At 40.0% G+C, this 19,767-nt stretch overlaps 1 long non-coding RNA gene across 10 annotated transcripts in view; it reads right to left on the bottom strand.

The window, feature by feature from the left end:
• LOC112648730 (uncharacterized) overlaps positions 1-19,767 on the bottom strand; it is a 107,443-nt gene that overhangs the window by 47,308 nt on the left and 40,368 nt on the right. For all 10 annotated transcript variants that reach the window (XR_007411960.1, XR_007411958.1, XR_007411963.1 and 7 more), the window contains one exon: positions 15,419-15,491. This is a non-coding gene — a long non-coding RNA (uncharacterized LOC112648730). The remainder of the gene's footprint in view (positions 1-15,418; positions 15,492-19,767) is intronic.

The raw sequence follows: 19,767 nt of genomic DNA, 5'->3' as shown, positions 1-19,767 counted from the left end.
AGGGGTGCCTGACTGGCTTAGTGGGTAGAATGTGCAACTCTTGATCTCAGGGTCATGAGTTCAAGCCCCATGTTGGGCTTGGAGCCTACTTTAAATAAATAAGTTTTTTAAAAAAGAATGAATGGGAGTTCTTCAGACAGATGAGGGTAGGGTGGGGAGGGCAAAGATCCATCATACCAAATAGCAAGGCACATCTGAAAACTAAGACTAGATGGGGAAGGATGGGCAGCAGTGTGAAATTTGTAAGCAATGAGTCAGAAGAGCTTTCAGTGTGAGAACGTGAGACTCCTCTGAAACAGAAAAAACAAATGGGCAAGATTTGGCCAGAGGTACATCCCAGGGAGGGAGGAGGGGCTTGAGAAGGTGGTGAGTCTGGGACATTTGCCCCAGAACTGAAAGTAGAAGCTGAATAGGGAACTATAAAAAGATTACCAGAGATCACTCAGAGCCCAAATGAAGCTGCTGTTCAATGCCTTATAATAGCTCTGCTGTGGATCAGACTGGTTGTAACACAAATAGCATTTCCACACAAAAAGATGCACAATTCAAGGATTGTGTCTTTTGCTCAAACCCCAGTAATGCAAGACAAGTAGATCTACTTTTATAGCCCTGGAGGTGGGTGTTCATGCTGGAGGTCACCAAGGAGAATGTTTGAGAATAGATGTGTGACTTAGTATTAATTCCAGAGCAGATCAAGGATGTTATGTCAGGTCTATACCTGTATCTGGGAACCAGGATAATTCTGTTGAGATTTGTAACATTAACCTAAAGCTCCTAAGCATTCATGCTTAAAACAAAGAGTGGGGAGCATGCTCCTGAAAACACAGACAAATGGAGAGACCATGACTGTGATAAATTAAGCACTGTTACATTATTGTGATAATTAGGTTTTTGTTTAGGTTCAAAACATGCATGAATGTGTAGAAACTCTGCTATTTTTAATATTGGTTGAGTAAAAACCACTGAGAATTCACCTTATGGGGGAAGCAAAGAAGTCTTAATCTGACATTGTATCTGACATACTGAGTTGAAACATAGGCTGAGGGGCTGGGCCAGAGGGCCTCTAGATCTCCTGCTCTAAGATTCCATGACGTAAAAGGACTCTTCACAGAAGGAGAGGAAGAAATGTTTATACTGAGTATCTGGGACAAGAGCAGCTCTATGGGATTTTCCTGAAAGGCCAAACATTGGTTTGAGCTTTATAAAGAGCTGTAAAGATACAGGAAGTCCAGTCTATAGGGTATTTCTTATTTTCAGAAATTCTGGCATGATTATTCAGTAACAATTATAAGGATTTTAAAAAGCCCTACAGACCTTTTTATGATTTATCCTCTCTGTATTTGGTTTCAATAATTTGCCAAATCACCTCACAGAACTCAGGAAAGTGCTTACTCACAATTATCAATTTATTGCAAGGATATTTAAGAGATGCAATGAACAGCCAGACAAAAAGATAAATAAGGCTCTCTGGCCAGGAACCAGGGGCAGAAACCAAATATATATTTATTATGTCACAGGCACATGCACACACACACACACACACACACAAACATATATACATCTGTTCTCTAGTAAGCATGGGTTTTGGAGATAGATATTAGCTGCATCACCTGGACAAGCTCTTGAAGCCTATTTCCTTGTCCAGAGAAGAAGGTGATAAGAATAGCATTTACTTCTTAGGGTCACCCAAGAGTGGAAAACAATGCTAAATATGAAATGCTTGTCATATTGTCCATTGTAATTACCATTTACTGGCATACCCTTCCTGCAGGCCTACCTGATGACAGCCTTCCAAAGAGGTTATCAGCATGATTCCCTTGGCGTGTTGGGCTGATTCTCATTTGATGTGGGAGTAAATCAAGTAAAATGTGATTTTGTCTTAATTTTACAGGACATAAATGGAAAGGATAGGTAAATTTTTGCACTGATAAACTTCACATAAAAATTAAAACAGGAAAGTGGCAGAGCAACCTGTTTTCAGGAGAATCTTTCAAGATAGCACAAATATATTCTTAAAATTAGAATTTAGAATTGGATTCCATAAATGGCCTTCCATGGTATACTTCTTAAGATTTCTTCTCTATTTTTCATTAAATACAGGTTTATACATTAAGATCATACAAATAGTTATGAGGCAAATAATTATACCTTTGAAGGACTTGAAAACACTTTATTTGGAAGAAAAATACCAAGAAAAGCACAGTGATATACATTTTCAAGTTTCACAAAATGAGAAATTTCTAAAATGGTAATTTTTTAACCTAAATTATTTGTCAATGGATTGCTAAGAGTGACAGTGGATATTCTGGGCAGTGGTACCTGTGACCATCACAGTATTCAAGCATTTCTTAAATTTCCCTTCTAGAAGAATTTTATTTTAGCAGACTATGTTTTTAACATTTACTAAAATTTTTGTTTGGGTTTGATTAATTCATAAGGTAAGAGTTCCCATGAATATTATTGCTTTTTTTGGGTGGCCATTCTATATGTGTCATTAAGTTATTTCAAATTTCACAAACCTTTTTTCCTTACTACATCTCTAGAATACGCCCTAGATTTTAAATTTCTTAGAACTGAAAAGACTCGTGAAAAGAAGAAAACTTTGATCTGTTTAAACGTTAAGGTGTATAAACCATGGAGTACTGAATAATATTGAAAATTATAAACTAATCTATGTCTATCATTCTAGACCATCAGAAATCACATAATAGCTATTGCTCTAATCCCAATACAAAGTGGCAATGTCATTTAGACAGGACTGTGTTCAAGTTCCTTGACAGTTTAGGTTACATATCAAAAGCATGAGAAATGGTGACAGATATCAATTATTCAGAAGTGAAAGCTGAAAGCAAACTCACATCCCTAGATATTATTATGCTGAGGAATAACATAAAACAATTTATTAAAGAGATTTTATCTATTTGAGAGAGAGTGAGAAAGAGCACAAGCAGGGGGAAGGGGCAGAGGGAGAGGGAGAAGCAGTCTCCCTGCTGAGCAGGGAGCACTATGTGGGACTTGATCCCAGGACCCCAGCCGGGATCATGACCTGAACCAAAGGTAGATGCTTAACTGACTCAGCCACCCAGGTACCTCTAACATATAATTTTTAATATAGTTGGTTTGTGGATAAGATATCACTGAAATATCAGCTTCATAATACCATTTTTGACAGTGTTGGTTACTAAACAAGCCCCTATGTCTAAAAGACTAGCAATAATAGTCCCTAGGAAAATTTGTCAAATTATTGGGGAAATGTTATTAAAAACAAAATTGTCTTCTAGCACAGAAATCCTTTCCCCAAAGGTAGTAGAGAAAGAAAATGTTTTTATTATTGAACAAGCAATAAACCAGAGTGCGATGCTCATCACTGGCAACCCACTGAGATCCACAAACCCCAAAGATAGAAAGAGATGACATCCTTTTATAGCCAAGCAGATACAACCCATTATGTATATACACATAATCAAGAAACAATGTGTTTCTCAAAGACTGTGGCCTTGACAGCATCAGTTGTCATACATGATCTGTTGTAACTTTACCTGCTAGATGGATGACCATCTGTATTATCTAATTGGCTTTATCCAGAGGAAAATACTACCTCCTCATATCTTTATGACAGGAGATAATTTTGCAAACTGAAGCAAGGAGCCCACTGAATAGGCCCCTACCCTCTCACAGAGAGCGGGGAATAGGGATGTATGTCCTTTGGGGTTCACATTCCAAAGAGAAGGCTCTCAGGTTCTGAGAAAGACATTCCTGGGTCATAAAGCTGAAAAAAAGCCCTCCTACTCTTCAAAGGGATTTATATGCATTTCGAAGGCAGGAGAAATATGTGTACCATGACTAGCTTTCTAAGGCAAAACACTCTAAGTAAAAGGGGTAGAAAGGAATCTCTTTCCTTATTTTCCAAAGGACGAATTAAGCCTCTTATTTTAATGTATATTTATCTTCACAAAATGAAGGAAGATATTTCTATTTCTGCCATCAAGCTGTATTTTATCCTAGAAGTTAAGCATAACTGTTGACTCAGTTACCAGTGTCTAAGTATCTATACTTAATATTGGGGTTTTACTATAAAAACAAGATTGAGGGGCAGCCCGGGTGGCTCAGTGGTTTAGCACCTCCTTCAGCCTAGGGCATGATCCTGGAGTCCCAGGATTGAGTGAGTCCCAGGTCAGGCTCCCTGAATGGAGCCTGCTTCTCCCTCTGCCTGTGTCTCTGCCTCTCTCTCTCTCTCTCTCTCTCTCTCTCTCATGAATAAATAAATAAAATCTTTTTAAAAAAAGAAACAAGATTGGGAAAAATCCCGATACATTATCATTTACTTTTAGTAAAAAATAAACAACATGATTTGCCTTGATATCACATATATGAACAGGACCTTAAATTGTGTGATAATTGTTCTTTTCTATCATGAACATCAGCCTGTGTGTGTGTGTGTGTTTATATGTGTGTAACTATGTAAACACTCATTAATGAACCTTTAATGCTCTTCCAGGATAAAAGTAAGATTTGCAAAGCAACTAAAACAGTGTTGCAAAGAAACAGATTAAACTAGGGGAGATGTGTGAAAGTCAAGCTCATTTTATCTTTCAACATTAGATTAATCACACCTAAAAGGATGCTATCTTAATTGAACTAAAAAAAAATCTTTGATTAGAGTAATCTTAATGATAATTCCAGTTGACTTTTCATGTGTAAATCAAACCACAGGGTGCTCAGAAGATGTTAATTGGCAACGAGATTAATCATTCCTTTGGGTTTAATTCACTTGATAGGAATCCCTCTCCCCACTCCCTGAGACAGCTTCCTCTTAAGCACTACGAGTGAAAAGCAATGACAAAATAAAGATCTTATTGTCCGATAGTAAAGAATTTTTCTCTGTCCTATAATCTATTTCTCAGATGTAGACATGGATCAGGTTGCCCTAAATTTGAGTGCTTCTTGGGTACAAATGGTTCATTGTCAGACACTAGAGGGATTCCCAGAATTTCCAGGTTCTAGGTTCAAGGACTTTTATCAGCTTGGATCCATCCACGGATCTCATCTATAATTTGGCTAAAAAATTCTAGTCCTCCCGTAGAGGTGCCTATCACTAGATGCCATATGTGCGAGGCTTGTGCCTATGGTGTATATGCACCATTGCATGTTGTCCTTCCAGAAATACTATAAGTGAATTTTCACAGATGAGAAAATGGAGGCACAGGTGGACACATGGTAGCCACATGGACAACAGGTGGTAGTTAAATTACCCTAAGTCACATAGTATGGCAACAGCAGAATGGAAGTTAAACCCAGATCAGGGCAACTTCAAAGCACATGCATGAGAAGGCACTTCTCTTCCACAAAAAAACCATGGCCAGTGAAAAATCAGTTGAATTAAATACTAGGTAAGGTCTTTAAGCTATGCCCACCTTAAGAAAAATCACAGAAATACGTGTTAAATATTAATCACAGAAGTGAGGACTTAGCTCCATTAAGGCCAAATGAGAGCTGTAGATAATTAGAAATGATTAGGTGTCTGCCTTGCTTTTTAGGATTTCATTTGTGAATTTAGAGGTTTCTTCCTTCAGGAAATTTTGGTGGATAGCTTCTCAGGAGAGAAGCATCTTTCAATCACCCTCACAACTACTCTGAGTCACAGTTTGCTGCCTGCTCTAAAGATATTCCAGAATGAAAAAGGCATTTCTCTTTTATGAATAAATGTCTCCTGGGTAATAGGATGTTGTCATTTTTTTTTTAAATGACGCTAAAGTCCTGTTAGCTTATCTAATTTTCCACTAAGTGAGCTTAAAAAGAAACAGAAGAGGAAGGTGCTTTCTTTCTTGGTGTAAATGTATTTAAGTTACAGTACATCTATTGAGTTAAATAATCTGAAACCAGCCCCAGGCTGCTAATGTGCCACCAAATCCCATCAGGCTCTTTTTGTGGAGGAGTAGTAGCCACATGGACAAGAAGAATGCCAGTGCCCACCTTTTGCTTCTTAGCAAAAGGTATTTCTACTTCTGTAGAAAACTTCCAAGATCCTATGATAAGTTCACAATGAACTACAAGACAAAAATCACAGAGTGGAGGTGCTCTGCACAGAAACTTATACAGTCACATGTGAGAGCCATTCAGGAGGACTGAAACACAGGAACTAATATTAGGGAATACTCTGAGATCAATGTTTTCCATCACTAATTACTGCCATCTTGCCACATAAATATGCTCTTGAAGAATCACATCAGAGTCATCTGGTTTCCTCAGCCAAGTCTCCACTGGAGAACTAGTGTGAGCTAGATACAGTACAAAAAGCAAAAAAATAAGACTGGAGAAGCCAGCACATATGTGTATAAAAAGGAACTGGTCTGTTTAGATATTATTTATCTCAGGCAAATATGTATTTATTTGAAACTTATCACATCCCTGTTCTAGGTCCTGAAACTAAAGACCAACAATCCTTGGGGTCTCTCACAGTAGATTTATGGCAAAGGTTCTCAATCTCAGATTCAACTCAGCTTCACAGAGACCTCATAAAAGACTAGGGACAAATTGTGTATGAACTTGTGTGTGTAGATTTGGATGAAAGTGAGTTTAGTGGACCGGTCATAGCTTTCATCAGTTTCTTAGAAAAGAAAATTATGATTCTAATAAGTTTTAAAACTATATTATATAGATATTTTTGTATATAAATCCAGAAAGTTGGTGAAAACAAAGGACCAGTGAAAGCTCTCAGTGTCTTTGATCATTGGAGTTATAAACTTAGAAGAAGTATCTATTGTTTGGGAAAAAAAATTTTCAATCTTTTGTCTCAGACCATGCTGGTTGCTACCCCATAAGTAGAGATGACTATTAGAAAATTGTGAAAAAACAGAGTGGCAAGTAACAATAAGTTCACTTGAGAATAATAATCAGGCCTCAACCAGAGAAGTACATAGAATCCCTGTGTCTTGATGGAATTTGCGAAATTCCACATGAATATTATTTGATTTGTGTCCCCTTCAGCCCCTAAAAACAGCCACCTTAAGTTGGCTGCTTCATCTCTAATCAAGCAACAATATTACATCTTATCTGAGCCAATTTGCCTGCTGAGAATTTGGAAGCTCCCCACATGATTCATTCTGCATAAAATCATTTGGTTTTTGCTCGCTGTAGATAATTGGTTCTTGGCAACGGAACTTAAACTATTTACAGTCCAAGTCTGTTAAAATGACATTGAAATTTAGCTTAAACAAACAGAATCAAAGTTAAGGGTATGTTTTCTTAATACTGTTGGTTGTATCTGTTAAAATTAAATTTTATGATGCCTACAAAGATCTATGGTAGAAATCAAATCCATTTGATGTAGTCTTCATAGGAAGAAGGAACAAAACTGAGGGCCAGAGAAGAGTCTTCCTTCTTGGGGAGGCATTCACAAGGGTGAGTCAGTGATACATAGTTTAATTGCAGGTATACATACCACATCTCCCTTCTATTTATCTATTGATGAACACTTGGGTTGCTTCATATTTTGACTATTGTAAACAATGCTGTAATAAACACAGGGGTATTTGTCTCTTTTTGAATTAGTGTTTTTGTTCTCTTTGGGTAAATACCCAGTAGTGGAATTACTGGATCATATGGTAATTCTATTTCTAATTATTCAAGGACCATTCATACTGTTTTCCACCATGGCTGCATCAGAGGGTCATCTGCCCATTTTTTATTTGGATTATTTGTGGTTTTGGTTATATAAGTTTTTGAGGTTATATAGATTTTTGAGTTATAGAAGATCTTTATGTATTTTGGATATTAACCGCTTATCAGCCATACCATTTGCAAATATTTTCTCCCGTTCAGTAGATAGCTTTTTTGTTTTGTTGATGGCTTCCTTCCTGTGCAAAAGCTTCTTATTTGATGTAGTCCCAATCATTTATTTTTGCTTTTGTTTCCCTTGTCTGTCAGGCAGTATTTAAAACAAAACATAACATAATAAAATCTAACAATTTGCCGTCTACAAAAGAAGTCTAAAACAGATACATTCAGAAAGTTTGCATGTAAAAACATAGAATTGATTGATATAAATGCTAATAAAGAATCAGTGAAACTAAACTTACAAAGAACATTCCTACTGATAAAGAGGTTCATTTCAGAAGGGTAAAAGTTTCTATCTACCAGGAAGATATTAAAGGTTTAAATTTAGAAATAGCAAATAATATTGATTCAAAAAATACAAAGGAAAAATTGGCAGAACTAAAAATGAGAAGTAAATAAACCTATAACTATAGGTGGAGGTTAAAGTACATGTCTTCTGGTATTTACAACATAGGCAGACCACAGATTACTGATTTCCAGAATATCTGAACAGCACTATTAATACATTAACTTATTGGACATATATTGAACATTGCATCATGCACAGAATGGGAGCCTAATGCTCTTTTTTGGTACCTTGGCAAAGGGACTTTCCTAATAATTGAGAATAGATATTTTCATATAGCAGTCATATACAGTTTGCATATAGTCACAGAACACATAGAAAATAATAATATTTACTCAGTTGTCCCTATCTACCTCAAGCCCAGCTCAATTTCCCCACACCTGGGGAGATCAGTATCTCCGAGCACCTTTAACTAACTCAGGGTTGTCAGTGGCACAGTTGGAAGCTGTGGCATAAAGGATGCTTGCGGGGTGGGGGGAGGGTGGTTTGAATGTGGAGGTTCAGGGCTTTGTGCTCAGGTATGGTCACAGGTCACCAAAAATTAATACCCTGTGTTTAACCCAGAAAACCCTAAAATGAGTTGCTAGGTAGTAATCTCTATCTTCTCCTTTTATGGTAAACAGACTCTAGCATGTTCCCAGTGATGCTCCCCTCCTGATGTTCATTCCTCTAAAAAGTCTCTGCCACAACACATAGGGCGAGCTTGTTAACCCAAAGGACACTGCAGGGGCACCTGGGTGGTGCAGTTGGTTGAACATCTGACTCTTGGTTCAGGTCAGGTTGCAATCTCATGGTCATGAAATAGAGCCCCACATCAGGGTCCATGCTGAATGCAGAGTCTACTTGAGATTCTTTCTCCTTCTGCCCTTCCTGCTCTCTCTCTCTCTCCCTGAAATAAATAATAAATCTTTTTTTTTTTAAAGACATTGCAGTAATGATGAAGTATGACTTCTGAGGCATTGCACTTTTCAGCTTGTTCTCTTTTGGATTACTCAGCTAGGCAAGCCAGCCAGCATGTTCTGAAGACACCCCAACAGCTGCATGGAGAAGTCTGCACAGTGAAGACTACAGGCCTTCCACCAACAGCCAGCACTAACTTTCCAGCCATCTCTGTGAGCCTGCTTGATCACAGACCCCCAATTTCAGTCCAGCCTCAGATGCCTACAGCTCCAGTTCACCTCTTAACCACAACTTCATGAGAAATCCCAATCCAGAACCACCCAGTGAAGATACTTCCAAACTGCTGAACCACAGAAACTGTGAGATAATATTTTTGTAAACATTTTAAGCCTTTGAATAAGAAGGTAATTTGCTGCACATCAGTAGATAACTAATGCAAAATAGAACATGACATCTTTTCAGCTCTTCACCCAAATTTCAGGGTGTAATATTCCATATAGATTTAGAACCATACCACAAAGTCTGGAAGTTGTATTACATTCTCTTAAATTTCTTATGGGCAGGAGCAAAAATGTTCCAGAAGGGCTTGTGGAGATTGTGGCAGGAGGAGCCATGGAGCAGAGGTGACCTGAAGCTCCTTCTGCCTTGCCAATGACCTTTCCATACAAAGGCTGGCATTTTTTTTTCCCTCAGCACTGTTTCCCAGGTGAAGTGATTGTTGTATAACCACCAAAGCATCTGTGTTGCCATAGTGATGGGCATATTTGAAGTAAGAGTATCCAGCTCTGTGTGAGGTGGGTGGAGGAGACCGCTGGAAAAACCTGCAGAGGCTTCTGGAGGATCAGGCCTGCGTGGGCGGGAGGAGCAGAGAAATAGAAGGACGAGTTCAATCTATGACTTAAGAGATAGGCAGAGTCCAAAGCAGAAAAGTGGACCTGATGTCCAATTCCCAGGGTGAGAGGTGGGCCTGGGTACAGGAGAACAAGTGCAGATCCAGGACCCCAACCATAGTAGAGCAGAGGCAGGAACACAGCACCTGCGCGAATGAAACATGAGGGGTGGACTTCCCTTGAACTGAGAGGTGCTGCCCTGAGACTCATTTATAGGAGCGCAGCAGAGCTTCTCCGGTGTCCAGAGAGACCTGGATGATTTTCTGAGGCTCCTGATGAAGCACAAAAATTACCTAAATTAGGGCCATGAAATAATAATGTATTTTACATGTTTAGATTTCCCAAGCTTATATTTTAACAAAAAGTAATGCAATGTGTGTGATACTTCCAAGGTGATTATAGGTTTTATTTAAGAGTAATGGCTGGTGTTTATTTATTATTATTATTTTTGAAGATTTTACTTATTTATTTGACAGAGAGAGAGCACAAGTAGGGGGAGCAGCAGGCAGAGGAAGAGGGAGAAGCAAGCTCCCTGCCAAGCAAGCCCAACGGGGGGCCCAACGGGGGGCCCAATGTGGATCCTGGGATCATGACCTGAGCTGACGGCAGACCCTTAACCAACTGAGCCACCCGAGTGTCCCTGGCCAGTGTTTAAGTCTAAAGCTCTTAGTGACTATGGGTTGCTGGGACTAACAATGCCCTTGAAACATCCCATCAAGGAAGTCTTGGGTACCAGCTACATGGAGCAAGGCCAGCCTGCCATAATTTAAGGCAAGAGGCTGCAACAAATAAAAGCATGAGTCCAGGGGGAATCAGGCCCTGAGAGGGATGCCTGGAGGATGAGGGGCAGCAGAAAGAACAAATAGAACAAATGCTATTCCCAGTACTCTCCGGGTCGCCAGGGAAAAGCAGGACAAGTCCCACCCCAGGTTCTGTTTCCCCGCAGCCTGACTTCATACTTCGGTGCTGTGTTACTTTAGACCAGCAATTCCATCCCTTTCTACATCTGTTGCTTTTCCTATTGGAAATGGGATATGTTTCAACCCCATGAAGAAACCCATAGGCAAATGTCAGTAGAGTCGTCAGGTGCAGCCTTTCAAACAGTGTCCACTCACTTGGCAATTCAAAACTATTTTTAGTGCTGGCAGTAGCTAAGCATAATGAAAATAATCTCTGCCCTATAGAGAATGGTTTCTGCTACATTTCAGAATCAGCAGGAAATATTTCAAGTCATTTCACTGGGGTACTTCTTTTGCTCGGTTCACGTCAGAGACAATAAGATCTTTGCTCTCCCCTTGCAGTGAAGATAAAGGAGCAGGTGTTTCTGAAGGAATGAAAGGATGGGTCTCCAGATGGGCCCTGTGCCCATTGCTGTTAACACTCCAGCATTTCCTGCTTCCCACAGGGCGAGTGGCCTCGGCAGCAAGGGCCTCCTCAGTGGGCTCCCCAGGGAACGTTGCCTTGTTTTCAAAGGCCTTTACAAAGGGCCATAAATGCCCAATGATAATAGCTATGAACTTTTAAAATATGCAATGGAATATAAATGTCACATTAATAAAATAATGCTAACCTTTTACCATTATATAAGTGATTTATTTTTTTAAGGATCTTATTTATTTATTTATTTATTTATTTATTTATTTATTTTTTTTTTTTTTTTTTTATTTGACAGAGAGACAGAGCACAGGCAGAAGGAGCGGGAGAGGGAGAAGCAGACTCCCTGCTGAGCAGGGGCCTGATGCAGGGCTCCATCCCAGGACCATGAGATCATGACCTAAGCCAAAGGCAGAAACTTAACTGACTGAGCCACTTGGGCACCCCTATATAAGTGATTTAAATTCTAAATTAACTGGAACAGCTGGTGAATCTGTACATTTTCTCCACAGGGTTTTTATAAGAACATTTGAAAGTTGGTGTGATTGGAGGAATAGATGTTTATTTATTTACATCACAAATCTTTTTTTTTTAAAGATTTTATTTTTAACTAATCTCTACACCCACCATGAGGCTTGAACTCACAACCCCAAGATCAAGAATTGTCCACTCTACTGACTGAGCCAGCTAGGCAGCCCTACATCACAATTTCTTTGAATTCGTTCTGTTATTTGTAGGCAACAAACTTGAGCAATGGAGCATAGGCAGGGCCCACAGCGGCCCCCTGGCTGAGTTGAGACAGGCCCAGCAGGCATCCATCTCAAAATATCCATAGGCCCTTAACTCGACTATGGGCTACTTACAACCAGGCATGGTTACCAAAAAAGAGAAAGTCCCATACAGCCCCATACCTCTTCACCTTCCCCCTTTAAATATAACACCTACCCACTGCCTCCTGGCAGACAGCCTCTCCTCTGCTGTCTGCCTGTAGCTCCCTTGCAGTGCATTCAAGAAACTACTATCTCCTTTTTCTGCCTTGGATGAATTCTTTCACCTCCCCTGCCACAGGCTTCTACCTACATTTGGGCGTCCCCATCCAATTGACAGAGACACCACATTATTGACATTATCTATAGGGTTTATTTGGAGTGTGTGTTCCAATAAACACTTACTCACCCCACTATGCGCATTACACACACACACACACACACACACACACACACACACAGGTCTGTCTCTCATGCAGTTATTTCTGGTTATTTCGATGGAATTAACTGTCATGACATCTTTTTGGTCACCACAGGGGAACTCAGTCTGAAACTTGTGGGTGGCTGGGAAGCTACCTGAAGCAGCTGCCACATACTCTGGGCTCTGTGGTCCACAGTTTGTTCTGGTGGCAGCGATTGGGGAAGTTTCTCTTCTTAGATCATCACATGCTTTGTTCCAGGGTCCTCTGCATTTTGCAACATGCAATCACAATATCTTGCATTCACATTGTGCTTTGGGATCCATAAATCAGAAACGACTTTTTACCTATCTTGGTCATGGTGCTTCTTGGTTCACCTCATACTACACCGCCCACCCCCACTCTGCCTAAATGTAATTTCTGGAAGGTAGGTTTACATTCTTTTAAGTTTTACAATGAAATTCACAGATATAAATATTCTTTCTGCATTCTAATCTATTCCAAGTAGGTGACAGCAGATCCTTGATTCTGGAGGCATAATGCAATTAGACATCTCTTGTTTAATTCAAAGTGAATCCTGAGAGTGCATCAAAGTCCAAGGTGAGTATCAGGGATGCTGCTAGTTAGTTCACAGAAATGCAAAGCAGATCTGTTTGAAAAGCCTGGGCAGCCTGGGTGGCTCAGCGGTTTAGCGCCGCCTTCAACCCAGGGCATGATCCTGGAGACCTGGGATCGAGTCCCACATCGGGCTCCCTGAATGGAGCCTGCTTCTCCCTCTGCCTGTGTCTCTGCCTCTCTTTCTCTCTGTGTCCCTCATGAATAAATAAATAAAATCTTAAAAAAAAAAGCCTGATGACTTTCCTACAGATATAAATCTTCCAGGAAGCTGTAACAGGGAACAGAAAACGATGTCTGTTATGGTCACTTAAAGTCACTTTGTAGAATACGATGAGTCTCTTTTTCTCAGTCTCAGATAACTGTGTGGGCACAAGTAGCAGGGGGCAAGGGAAATCAGGCCCCTGAAGGCTTCTTAATTCACAAGGCTGTTCAGAGGAGTCAGGGGGATGGTGCTCGTGGAGCACGTAGCCAGTGCCTGACTATGCTGAGCCAATGTGAGTTAACTGCAATTACCGTTTAATGCACGATAAGGATGAGTGAGCCAAACTCTGTCTCCCCGTAACTTCCCACAACCTGAATGCACCTGCCCTCTGAAGGTGCACGAGTCAGCCTCTTTTCCACCTGCTACCCCTTCAGCTGTGTCCTCTGCACTCTGCATTGCCTCCAGTGAGGGGACCGTATTTTCTCTGGTAACTCACTGGTCACACACTGTGCCAGGTGCTGGGAGTGCAGAGATGGATGAAAACACTGTCTGGTCATAGAAGGCCAGAGGAGGGGTCTGACACAGGGAAGACGGTGCAAGAAAGGAGAACCATGGGAACATGGGGAGGGCACCTGAGCCAGGTCAAGGGGTAGGGCATTGGGGAACCTGGGCAATCTCCTCACCCTCACCCCCATCCCTGGGGAGAGGACCACTGAGCTAGGCTTGCCAAGGGAGCAGGAGCAGGCTGTGGGCACACATTTTAAGCAGACATGATTATGTGCCAACAGCCTGAGGGCCATAGTCTGAGTCTTTCTAGTGAAGTTGTGGCAAAGAGAATGGCAGGAGAGAATATGGATGAAGAACATGTGTGCCAGCCTGGCCAAGACAGGGAGGGAGTTCCTGGAGGGATTTCTGCAGAGAAGCAGCACAATCTGACTGGGGATGGAGGTTCCCGATTAGAAGCAGGCAGCCTGGCTTGAGGCTGGTGCAGCAGTCCAGTGAAAACAGGCCTGTTCTAAAGTGATGGTGGTAAAGATGGAAAAAAACAGTGTCCTTTCTGACATATGCTTTCCAAGTGAGATGTGCTCTGATCACCTATTTATAATGCAAACTGCTTCCTTCCTGGCATTTCCCATCCTCCTGACCCTGCTCTGTTTCTTCCCCAGAGCTGTGATCATCTCTCATAAATTCTATAATCTATTTGTTTTGCATTTTGCTCTTCTCCCACTAGAAGATGCAGAAATTACTAGACTAGGTAATGTCACAAGTTTTGCACTAGTGGGTTGTAAGCACCTTACCAACATCTTAGCACATCATGGGCACCTAATTCATACCTATTAATATCATTTGAATATATGAATGTCTGCAGGCTTAGGGCAAAGCCTATCAATTTAGAGGCTTTCCAAGATGTAGAAAGATACCAGCAATAAAGAAGGGTGATTTATCAAGAAGGGATCAACCTTCTTTCCAAAGTTTTCACCTAAGGGGCCCTTTGATATTTGGGACTTTGGAGAATAATATCTTCAGGTGGGACAACAATAAGTGCTGGTGGAGAAAGGTTTATATCAAGACTAGGAGTCCCAAAACTCTGGGTGGTCACAGGTATTTGAGTTTTTATATCCCCCATGTGACTCTAAGGCACAGCCCAGAAGATGAGGGATGACCTCCAGACCTAACCCTGGCCTTCGCACCACATCAAGCAAACTCCTAGGATCTGGGGACAATTGTTATGCAATCTACACAACAAAACGTGACAATAACAAACACCACAACCACAATCCTGAAAAACAACACCACTGACAAGGACAACAACACACAAAACACATTACGTTTACATTCATACATCTATCCATGCAACATCTCTGTAAGATCTGGAGCTGAGGTACAGACTTGCACAATTCTGTGGGTTCTCCTAGAGGCACTCTGTATAACCAGCCCTTCTTCCCCAGGCTAAGTCAGAGCTACGGCTCTTGCTATACACGCCCATAACCCACCCCGTACATACCCAATCAAAACTCTTGTCACATCTAAAAGAAACAATTTTAGTGTCCAGCTTCTCAACTCACCAACTGTAACCTCCATGAGGCAAGGACTCTGTCTTGTTTCTTCACTGCTACACACTCAGGAGTCAGCAAATGCCTGGCACATCAAAGAAATTCAGCATATGTTAAATTAATGAAGAAGTGAACAATGAGTGAATGAAAGTCCCCATTTTTCACTGTTTTCAGAATTATTGTCAGGACCACCGAGGTATTGAGCCCCCTAGGGGTGAAGGTTAATGCTGCCATCAGTTCTGGGCCTCTGTGAAACACTCTGCGTATCTATCTTGAGTAGTATGATGCCATACAGATAGTAAATTAAATATAAGCCTGCCTTTAGGATGGGATAAATAGGACTCACTCTTTTGGCCCCAAAATATCTAGTACCAAGCTTTTTGAATAACGTATAATCAAAACAAGTCATTGAATGAAGAGATGAACATTTTTCCTCGTAGCAGGATGTGTATGCATTGTGACCTAAAGAAAGCCACGGATAAAGAAACTCAAAAGCAGAGATCTCTAATGACGGTAGTTCAGACACTGTGCCACAGTTTGGATGCTGTGGAGGGTAAAGAAGACTTTCTGAGGGCCTTTGAATTATCAACTTGTTTATCTGACAAATATTTATTGAGGACTGCTCTGGGCATTTAAAATATGTCAACGAATCAGACAAAAATCCATGCCTTTCTGGAGCTTACATTTCAGGGGATACACTAACAGTAGATATGATAAATAAGTAAATTTTATAGTGTGTTTAAAGGACATGAGTTCTCTGAAAAATATAGAAGTAGAGCCGGTGGTGGGGTCTGGAGGGCAGGAGTTAGGATGATGTGAGGTGTTGTAATGTTCAGCTCAGTGGTCAGGGTGGCCACGGTGACTCCAGCTTCTGTCCATGAGGACAAAGTCAATCTGAGTAGCTGGATTTGCACCAGGAAGGCTTCTGTGTGCTTGAAAAGTATAGCTCGAATCCATAGTACCAAAACATTTGTTCTAAATTGAAGAGAAAGGCAGGAGATTAAAAACTTCAAAAAGTCTTAATTAGCCTTGCTTACAAATACTTAAGGAAGTAGAGCAGAACAGGAAGAAAGAGTAATTTATTTGATTTGATGAATATTTGCTATAAGCTTTAATGTGTGTTTTGGGTAATTAGAGGTTGGTTTCATTATAAGCCATGTTTGTTGCCATTTAAAACAGGCCATTCTTAATAAAAAAAAAAAGAGCGGGTTTGGGAAGAGCCACGGGCTGGGACTGCCTCCGTGGACTGAATGGAGAGGCAGGATGAGCCCAGGTCTATCCTCCGTGGGGCAGTCTGTGGAGGGCCACAGAGGAGGGACCTAGAGGAGAGGCCTAGGCCACAGAGGAGGGGCCTAGTCCCACAGAGGAGGGGACTAGAAGCCTGTGGCTAGCTGTTACAGAACGAGAAGGTCCAGTCTGAGATGAATCATGACCCACAATTTCTCTATAGGTCCCTCCAGAAATTATTGTTTTCCATTGTCATTGCATGGAAAAACATTGAATTGGAGGAAAAACAGATGAGCTCTAGTTAGGGGAAATAGGCTTTAATTTAGTGAAGATGGTGGGAGATAGTGACAGGGCAAAGAAGATGCCACAGAGTAGTTCCCTGCCTGTGAGCTCAGAAAAACCAGAGTTCCCATTTGAGGCAGAACTGTGCAGGCACCAGAGCTGGTGGCCAGGCTTGGGGCCCGAGGCTTATGTTAATATTATGCAGAGAAAAGTAACTTACAAATGAAGAAAGTACTACTTAGAGGCTGTGTTTCAACTAGATGGACACTGGAAGAAAGTTTGGTGGCAATATGAAGCAGTTATGTTCACAGGAAGATTAAGGTCATCTAGGATTTGTCTTGAGATGCAAATAAAAGGAATTGTATTGAGCCACTAGATCAACACATTCCTTGGTGCTGGGGTTCTGCTGTTCTTGATGTGGTCATGGAGTAGATAAACCAAGACTTCAAAGGAATCACATGGCCCTGGCTATCCTAGTGGATTCTACACCTTCAGAGAGAGAGAAACTCATTCTCCTGGTACAGTGGCATTTTGGTAAGGGGCACTTTTACTCACTTAACCTTAATTACCTCAATTAACCTTAATTACCTACATTGGACTTTGCTACTCCCAAGGAAATTGAGCCATGGACATGGGTAAGGATAGGATGAGGAGAGAATTGAGAGCCCTAAAACTTCTTGTTTCACACCTATATAATATAATGACTTGAATAAACAATAGATCTTAAAGCAAAGTCAATGAAGAGACTTTTTAGATTTTTGAATAAAATACATTGAAAACTCTAAGTAGTAGCTATGGGCCTATCAAGGACACGGGTATTTTTAAAGGAAAGCTCCAGCTCCATAGAGCTTTTCATTTTTCTTGAATTTCCCAGACAAATAAGACATAACAAGAAATAGGCTGACTTCTTCTTTCAAAAAATTTTATCTATTTATTTATTTGAGAGAGAGAGAGAGTGTGTGTGCATGAGCAGAGGAAAGAGCAGAGGGAGAGGGAGAGAGAGAATCTGAAGCGGACTCCCCACTCAGTGCAGAGCCTCATGTAGGGCTGGATCTCCTGACCCCAAGAGCATGACCTGAGCTGAAACCAAGAGCTGGACGCTTAACTGACTGATCCACCCTTGTGCCCCAGAAATTAACTAACTTCTATAAACTTACCTGCTCTATTTATTACTATTTATCATTTATTATTATTTATGCATATTAATGGTAGTTTTAAATATACATATTCATTTTTAAAAATCAGAAAAATATAGAAAAGTAAAAATAAAGAAATAAATATCACTTGAAGTGCACAATTCAGTGGCATTTAGTAAAAAAAAATAAATATCACTCATAATTCAGAGATGAGCACTGTTCTATTTTGGTGTATATCTTTCTGGACTCTCTTTTCAAAAATCTTATCTTAACATACATATTATTTTATGACAATGATAACTGTAAAACAGATGGTAAGTCATTTCCTATAAGTCTATATCATATGGTTTTTGATCATATATAATGGGCACCTGAAGAGAGCACTATGCTTAAAAACTAGGAAGAGATAAATAAAAATAATCTTTAAAAAGGTCTGGACTAAAACTATAAAAAATTTAGAAGAAAACATAGGAGAAAATGCCCCATTGCAGCATGGGGTTAGGCAAAGTTTTCTTAAGCAAGATGTAAAAAGCATGAATCAAACAAAACTGCAACAACAAAAAATAGATTTCATGAAAATTAAGAATTTCTGCAAAATAGATATCTCACAAAGAGTTTTTATCAAAAATATATTTTTAAAACTACACAATTACATCACTAATCATCAGAGAAACACATGTCAAAATCACAATGAAATATCATCACTTCATACTTGTGAGAATGGCTAAAAATAAAATACACAAGAAACAGTAAGTGTTGGTGAGGATGCAGAGGAAACAGAGCCCTCATAACACGGTTGGTGGGAATGCAAACTGGTGTGGCCACTGCGGAAAGAATATGAAGTTTCCTCAAAAAGTAGAACTCCCCTACCATCCAGAAATCACGCTTCTGAGTATTTACCAAAGAATACAAAAATACTAAACCAAAGGAATACAGGCACCCCTATGTTTATAGCAGTATTGTTTACAACAGCCAAACTATGGAAGCAGCCCAAGGGTCCATTGATAGATGAATAGATAAAGAAAAAGTGGAACACAAGGGAATGTTATTCAGCCATAAAAAAAAAAAATGAAATCTTGCCATTTGTAACAACATGGATGGATCTAGAGAGTATAACACTAAGTGAAATAAGTCAATCAGAGAAAGGCAAATACCATATGATTTCACTCATATGTTGGATTTAAGGAATAAAACTAATGAACAAAGAAAAAAAAAAGAGACAAACCCAAAACAGACTCTGTAACTATGAAGAACATACCGATGGTTACCGGAAGGGAGGTGGGTAGAAGAATGTGGATCCCCTGATGGGGATTGAGAGTCCACTTACCACGATGAGTTCTGAGTCATGTATAGAATTGTTGAATTGCTATGTTATACACCTGAAACTCATAAAGTACTGTATGCTATATGGAATTTTAAAAAACTAAATAAAAAGAATATAATAACCAAAAGAGAGCAAAATAAAATATATGATCATAAAAAAACACTTGATTATAAGAAGACAAACAACACTTTCACCCCACCGAGAAATAGACAAAATATTTGAACAGACACTTAATGTAGGAAGATACATGCAGATCATTAGGCATCAGAGAAATACAAACTAAAACCACAAAGAGATACCACTATACTAGAGTAACCAAAGTCAAAAATACTGAACATATCAAGTGTTGACAAGGAAATAAAACAACTGGAATTCTCATACACTGCTGCTGG

The sequence above is a fragment of the Canis lupus genome, chromosome 7 (genome assembly GCF_003254725.2).
Source record: "Canis lupus dingo isolate Sandy chromosome 7, ASM325472v2, whole genome shotgun sequence".
In the NCBI taxonomy this organism is placed as follows: Eukaryota; Metazoa; Chordata; class Mammalia; order Carnivora; family Canidae; genus Canis; species Canis lupus.
Note: the sequence above shows the minus strand (reverse complement) of the source record. Positions and strands in the feature narration are given on the sequence as shown.